We start from the raw sequence: 8,234 nt of genomic DNA, 5'->3' as shown, positions 1-8,234 counted from the left end.
GGGCTGTTTGCTTCACTGTTGCATCCTGGCAGCCACTACAATGCTTAAGAGTAGGTATTTAGTAAGAGCCTGTTGGATGAATAATCCTATGGGATAGAGGATCTCCACCTTCCTCCATTGAGCAAGAAACTAAAACATCTTCCACTTTCTGCTTGGTTGGTGGAAAGCGAGTTGCTATCTGGATCCAAGAATAACAAGAACACCAGGGACACTCTCAAACAGCCTTGGCCTTCACCCTTCTCAACTGAACAAAATCAGACTTTCATGAGACCCAGAAGGGCAACGTGCCCTAGGAGTTGCAAACTTGGGTTCTGGAATGAGACTCCCTGACTGTGAATACTGTCTCTGTCACCTATGAGATATGTGACTTTGGGTAAGTCATTCAACCAGCTCTGTGCCTCAGTTGCCTCATGTCCAAATGAGTTATAAATAAATAACAGTTTCTACCTTATGGACTTGTAATTTACATGTTAATACACACAAAGCACTTGGTACAGTTCTGATCTCATCATAAATACTCAATAACTATTAACTATTGGACTCTTCCTGCCAAGCTCAACCTGCTAAATGAGTCTTGGTATGAATTATTGCCAATGAGTCCAAATAACAGTGAGGCTAAATATGCTCAATAAAACGGGACACGACACATGTGCTCCAGCCATCTGAAGCATGCATGTTAGGAGGCTTCTGGGAGAGTGAGGTATTTGAGAGCAGTATGAACCATCCCATAAATAGGAAACACAGAACTTTTAAAAATACTGGTAATGGGAATCCTCTTCGGCTCTTCCAACTGGTCACTTGTGTTCAAGGATAATAAATCAACAGGATCGGTTTTAAAGGAAATTTGTTCTGGATGTCTTCCAATAACAGAAAGGAACTGCTGAAAACTGTTGTTTGAAAGGCTAGATCAGCATGGACTAGAAAACTTGACAGGAAGACAACGTGTCAGATCAGTCCCAGCAAGGGTGGAGAACATACCCATCTTCTTGGGACTCTTACGTCTACTGGACCTCCTTTGGTCAGTGAAGGAACCACTCAGACTCACAGGACTACCACATGCCACCAGTGGTGTGGGTCTACTCAAAGAAACTGGCCAGGAATCACCATGGCTGGGAGGGCAGCTTCAGGCTTCCTTTCTTTGCCAGGGTCTTTACAAGCACACACATGTTGTCCAGGGGCTCATCTCTGGATCCCCAGCTGGCAGCTCGGGTGCACATAGACAAAATGCAAATCAGAGAGCATAGGTTCATCTTGGCTTAGAAGCCCCATGCTCCAAGGAGCTAATATGTTTGCTTAACAACTGTGGTTTCCAGGGGCCCCATAAGGGTCATGCCATTATCAAGAGTTTCACACTCGGGGAAGCCTAAAGCTATGGCTTCCCACCAGGTATTCAAATTCTTTTATAATCCTGAGGCACCAGAAGCAATTAAACAGTTGGGCCATTTCTACTATAAGCAATATTGCCCAGTAACAAAACAGACATTCCACGGTCACCATGTTTCCAGGGCAACAGAGCTAGAAAGTTAACACAAGGCCAGATTTCCACAGAGAAGGGGGAAAGGGTTATGTTAACCCTTTACTCACATTGATAAATTCTTCCATAGATGGAAGACTGTAAGTTCCTGCTACTTGGACTCAGGTGTGGGATGGAAGACAAGGGAAGCTGTACCTCAGCCTAGACCTAAAGGTAGAGGACAGCCACAGAAACTCTAAGAGGAATGGTGTTTCCTTGGCAATGAATCCTTTGGAGTGGGGTTAGGGTTACTGCTGGGAGGGAAAGACCATGAGTGAAAGGTCTTTAGGACTCCCATGCTAAAGGGCCTGAGACTACTGACTCATGATGAGAAAGCATCATGATTCACACTATTGAGGAAAACATTATGAGCTCTAATGAAAGTAAAGAAAATCTAAATTAACCAAGATACTCACTGATCTGCAGCTAAGGGTCATAGGGTTTGTTATTTACCTAGTTTCTGCCTTAGCATTTACATGGAAGATGTTCTTTCTTAACCTCAATCACTTCACCCTTATAATTTTTGTTCCAATAACATACATATATCTGATGGTGGAAGCAAGTATGATTCCAGGCAAACAAGTTGTTTTCTCTCATTTAGGAAAGCCTATTAAGCTGGAAGTGAAAGTGAAATTAGCTGTAGCTTTAAATGTGTTCTAATTTATATTTTAAAATAAATAAATAATTCCCAAATGTCTATACTTAATAACAAAGTACTTCAGGTACAACTTACAAGCTGCCACACTGATATGTCAGGACCTGAATCTGAAAACTGATGCTTCTTTATATCAGTACAGGACAGACAGGCCTTCATCTTTCTCAAAGCAAACTGGAAGGCATCAGGTACCTCCTGCCCCAACATGCATTGTTCTTGAGTATTTTGTTGGGGTTGGTTTGCAAACCTGGAACACCCAAGGAGAACCAGCTCTGATTTGGCCATTTATTTAGTGCAAGGGGCCTCTGATCAGGAAGAGAATTTTATATTCTCATAAGACTTTAGGTCCGAAGAAAATCAAGATCATCTGGTGCAGGGCTAACTCAAGCTTGGAGAAAACATTCATTCATTCATTCATTCACCTAACAATCAAATATCAAATATCTATGGTACATACTGATAAGGCTGACCTCAAAGAATCCCCAAAGAGTTCTTGGCTTCAAGACCTTGATTATTCAGATGTCTGGTCCCCCTCTCTCATCAACTCCTTCCCTGCTTCCTCCCACTGAAGAATCACAACAAGTCTTTATTGCTAGAGGCAGGCCCTGCCTCTGCTGTGGGGAATCATAGTCATATAAAGATGCTTTCTTTTTTTTTTCCTCATTGAGTTTATTGGTACATTTTAGGGATATAGTACAGTTACATTCATTGTTAGGATCTTGTACCTCTACATGACAGGTCTTCGTTCTCATTTTTTCCCCTTGTCCCTGCCCTCCCTTCACCCCCTCCTCCCCTTAAAGATGCTTTCTAAAACAGTACTAGGGGGATATAGTACAGTTACATTCATTGTTAGGATCTTGTACCTCTACATGACAGGTCTTCGTTCTCATTTTTTCCCCTTGTCCCTGCCCTCCCTTCACCCCCTCCTCCCCTTAAAGATGCTTTCTAAAACAGTACCTCCAAAAATATGTTTTATGGGACCCAAGCCTCAAATGTGATGGCAGACCTCTATGATCTAATGAGTGTAGGTAACCCCTTATACCTGATCTTCTTTTAGACAATTTTAATGTACATTAGGATATTAAAGCTTTTGATGGACAATGAAGAAATCTGTCTCAAACCCATTCCATTTTCACAGGTGTTCTTGACCATAGACATGTACATGAAGATGTGTATGATCTATTAATATCCTGAGGAACACATACAGTTTGAGAAACATTTTCTGAAGGCAGTGTACCTTTAATTGATCCCCCATTTGATATAAATAACCCATGTCTGGAAATGTATTTGTTAATGTATATTTGTACTACATAAACTTCTTTACATTTTATACTGTTATCAGCTTGACTAATATATTTTAACACTATTATTAAAATATATTAACAATATTTTATTATGAAGACACAGATATTATCTAAGTGAAGTTCTTAAAGTCCTAGAATGGGAAGCTATGGAGTGGAGATAACAAACAGGTCTGTAAAAGGTAAATTTGTAGACCTCAAAGAATCTATGATCTTCCTTTGAACAACTCTGAGAGGTCAGAGTCACCAAGTCAATTTTTCTTGGATCATATATCCCAGAGACTACGAGCAAAGAAAGCTTCAGTAGCTTATTAAAATATGCACCCCTTTTTTATTGTCACTGTAGTTTAGGGTGCCAAGCGAAGCAAAGGCTAAAGAGCCTTGGATGATTTGACCATGGAAACAGAAACAGCAGGATGATAGTGAGTCATACTGTGAGTCACAGAAACATACTTTAGTAATTACGTTTTGTCTTTCTCTTTGTTTGAATCATTAATAATGGGAATAGAATGACTGAATAAATGTCTAACTATATAGTAAGTTTGGCAGGCATTGGTGAGAAACTATAGACTCTCCAAAGAGGGAAAAGAATGCAAATTCTTTTTGTTCTGTTGTCCAAGCCCTCAGATATCTTGAAGTGAAGTCTGAAATGGTTACAAGTACCAATTCAGTGTCCCTAAATGAAGCCAGTTTGTTTTGTCTGAGACTGTTCTGGCTCTTGGCAGACATATTTCTTGAATCTTACCCTTCAGAAAGAAGAAAAAACAGTTTATCTTGATTTAAACCCCCAAGCCTGGAATCACTGTTGCTAAATTGCAAAGGAAAGAAATGCAAATATGTGTGCAAATGTATATATAAATAAAAATTAAAAGTCTAAAAATGTATCATGTTAATAGTAGCTGGATTGTTGCCAAGTAGTCTCATGTCCTAAGGTATCCCTCCTGCACACAAACGCACACATGCATGAGCGCAGAGGAAACCTCACTTAAAGAATTGTAAAGAATTTCCTTCTGTCTCTGAAATTTTTCTCTTTCCCTAAACACCATTCTCAGAGGAAAAAAAGGTCAAAGTTGACTTGCTTCACACAGCAGCAGGGAGTTTTAACACGTGTGCTAGGCTACTCCATACCGTTTGCTGTGGAAGATAATCTATATCTCACCAGGATACTTCCTTGCAATCTGAAGCAGGTATACCACTTTTTACTAGTAATGTCTCACCACTGTCTTCCAGACCCTCATTTCTTAAAAGTGTAGCAGACCCTCTCCAGTTGAGCAATCTCTCCTTTTCTTCCTCAGAAACCTGGGCTATCCAATTTAGAGGTATGGTGAGAAGCATCTTCCATCATTACCATAGACCAGAGGCCCATGTGGAAAGAAAGTGTGCCCCCTATCCTGTCCTCACTTTACTAGCTCTGTGCATTTAGGATGCTTTTCTGAGAAGACTTTAAAATGATTTCTCAGATTACGCCTTAGTGCACCAAGGAATGCCTTGACAATCACATAGGTTTGACTGTGGTGTGTGTGTGTGTGTGTGTGTGTGTGTGTGTGTGTGTGTGTGTTCTTACCCCTGATATCACCAATGCTATGTTTTAGATATCCTAGTTTGCATTATTTAGGAAGAATTCTAGCCAACAGTTCTAAGTCTTGCAGGAGGACTTCAGTTCTGATCCTCTTTTCTTTCTGGCATGCACTGACACATCGCATTTCTATGTGGAAGTCCAGTTTATAAGAGAACGTGATAGAAAGCGACTCTCAAATAACTGTAGCTGGGAACTTGATCTGTGGCTTTACACAGTGACTTAACACCTCTGAGTTTAAATCTCCTTTTATATAAAAGAAGCTGATCTCTCTCACTGTGCTTCCCAGAATACTGAGGGTGAGATCAAACAAAGCACCAGCTAACAACAAACCCTTAAAAAATAAGTAGTAGTTGCGTCCCTCCCAGGCTGAAATGTTTCTATAAATTATCATTTTGGGACTGTGTTTCTAAGCCACTTAAAAATCTACTGAGACTACTAGTATCCAAGCCAGTCTGAATGAATTCTTAAACAAAATTTCCTAAGACATTATGAAAATAGCTTTTAAATTTCCAGACATAATGTTCTTCTTCCTCCTCCAATAATTATGTAATTTTTTAAAGGACAATTGCTCCTTTTGGTCATCGAATCCATTTCTCTTGATTTAAGATGTGTAAGCTTCCCATCGTAAACAATTCTGCCATGCCCAGAATCTTTTAGTGTTTCCCTTCCCTGTTTACTCCTTTACCTTGATAATGAACTAGCATCCATTTTCTGGTGTGTGATTGGCAGGATAGTGACTCCATGAGCGACAGATGCTCCACAGTCATCTCTCCACTTGACAGACAATATCCTGGCTTCTCCGCAACTTTTCAAAACATAATTGGCAGAAGACAAGTTTTCCATGCCTCTGTCTCACCAAAATATTCACCCATAGATCTGGCGAGTCTACAAGTTTGGGTTTTCCGTTCAACTTTTTAAAAAATCACCTCCATACTCTTCCTCCCCTCCATGACCTGCTGCCCACTGTTACCTCCAAGGCCACCTGCTGTAAGGCTTTACTGCTTCTTAATTAGAGCACTGGCACCCATAATGGCTTCCCAGTTGTTTCTGTGATGATTCACCACTGACCTACTTTCTCCCTTGTTTCTTTCCGCTTCCCTGTACCCCAAAACCAGTTTGACAGATTGCTTGTTTTTGAGTCTTTCTATATCTGGTCCTGGAGGTTTGATCTTGGCATTTATTATTACAGGAGTGGCGCTTTGCTTTGGAGTCCATCATGCCGGATAATAGTCTGAGAGTGAAAAAGCTCCTAAGCTCTCACTCACATTCTCATTTCCCTCATCTCCTATTTTTCTTTCCCTTCTTCCCTCATCATCCACTGAATTAACTCTCTCTAAATTCTACTTCCCATGAATAGAGCTGACAATACCAGACAGCTGAGATCTACTGGAAAATACTAAAAATAATTGCCTTTTGTTATTAAAGGCAGAATTGGGGCTGCTTCCCTCCCAGGAATTTGTAGCTTCCTGCAGGGATTTCAGAGGTCTGTCCCCCAGTGCTTCTTTTAGAATGCTAAAGGCTATTTCAATAAACATGCCACTAAATTGACGACTTTGTCTTGAATTAATGTGTATAGTCTCCTGTCCCATTTAGGACTGGCTGCCTGCTGCTTTTCTGCAATTTGCCATTGGAATATTTTACACACTGATCTCTTTCTGCTGTCCTCCACACCCTGTCGGTCATTAAAGTTTCTTTTGGGATTCCAAAGGGGCCCAGACTACAACTCCTTCTCTGTCTCAGCTTCGTTGACCCCTAGGGACCAACTACATCCTTTAAGTTTTTCAGGGCAACCTTTTTTTAATTCAAGGTCTTGGGAAACCCAACAAAACAGTTGTCCTCCGTAGGACTCTGGCATTGACAGGCTTCCTTTTTGTGTGTACCTTCTATTAATAAAATAAGAACTCAATGAGTCCAGGAAGTGCTATACCCCGTGGATTTAAAATATGGGTACACTTAATTGAGTTTGATTTTCTGTGTCTAGAATATAGCTTATCAGGCTTTAGGGTGCATTAGAACCACTTGAAGTTTCTTTTCAAAAGCCACAAAGGTATGGGATGGGGGTTTAAACACTGACTTTATTTTAATTGAGTTTATTGGTACATTTTAGGTATACAGTACAGTTACATTCATTGTTGGGATCTTGTACCTCTACATGACAGGTCTTGTTTTACATGCCAGCTCTTGGTTCTCATTTTTTCCACTTGTCCCTGCCCTCCCTTCACCCCCTCCTCCCCTCCCCACCTACAAAGACTTTAATTCCATTTTCCCTTTCCCCCATTCCCCTTCCCCTACCCTTCTCACTGTCCCTACATCTTTAGTCCTTTTCTTCCTGTTTCACATTGCTAATTAACCTGTTAGGTTCTACAGTACTACTTTCTCTGGTGTAAAAAACACTGACATTTTAACAGGATCTCCATATTCTTTCTTGTTCCACATTTGGAGGATTTGACCGAGAATGATCATCGTAAAGGTTTTACACCAGGTAACAACTATATCACCTGGTGGGTTTGGCTTTATCAAGCACATAACTGCACTGAAAACATCAATAGGTCCTCAGCCATTTGAATGATATAGCTATGAAGCTATTATCTAACAGTCCTCCATTTGATGAATGTAGAACACATTAACACAATTATTCATTTCTCAAGCGTGTCTTCAGTTTAGAGAGAATTACATGAATGATAATGTATTAATATTGGTTCATAAATTATAAGAAATGTAACATATGAATGGAAAAAGTTAGTAATAGGGGAAACTGGTTGTGGCATGTATAGGAACTCTTTGTACTGTCTTCTCAATCTTTCTATAAATCTAAAACTATTTCAAAAATAATGCCCATTTCTTTTTTAGGTACTGGGGATCAAACTCAGGACCTTGCACCTGCGAGGCAGGCATAGCACCACTGAGCTAAATCCCTGGCCCAATAAAGCCCATTTATTAAAGAGTGAAATATGTGCTACCCATTAGTATGGTTAAAAATAAAGACAATAAATTCCAAGATAAGAGTTTAGAGTAATTTGAACTCTCAGACATTGCTGGTAGGATTGTAGTGGCTATTCCCACTTTGGAAAACAGTTAGGCAGTACTGATCAAAGTGGAATATTTTTATAGGCTATAGCTTTGCACTTCTAGGTACAAACCCAATGGAAGTATGTCAATGTGTTCACACACTATATATATATATAT

This window comes from Fukomys damarensis, unplaced genomic scaffold (assembly GCF_012274545.1).
Source record: "Fukomys damarensis isolate Sample0158 unplaced genomic scaffold, DMR_v1.0_HiC HiC_scaffold_39, whole genome shotgun sequence".
In the NCBI taxonomy this organism is placed as follows: Eukaryota; Metazoa; Chordata; class Mammalia; order Rodentia; family Bathyergidae; genus Fukomys; species Fukomys damarensis.
Note: the sequence above shows the minus strand (reverse complement) of the source record.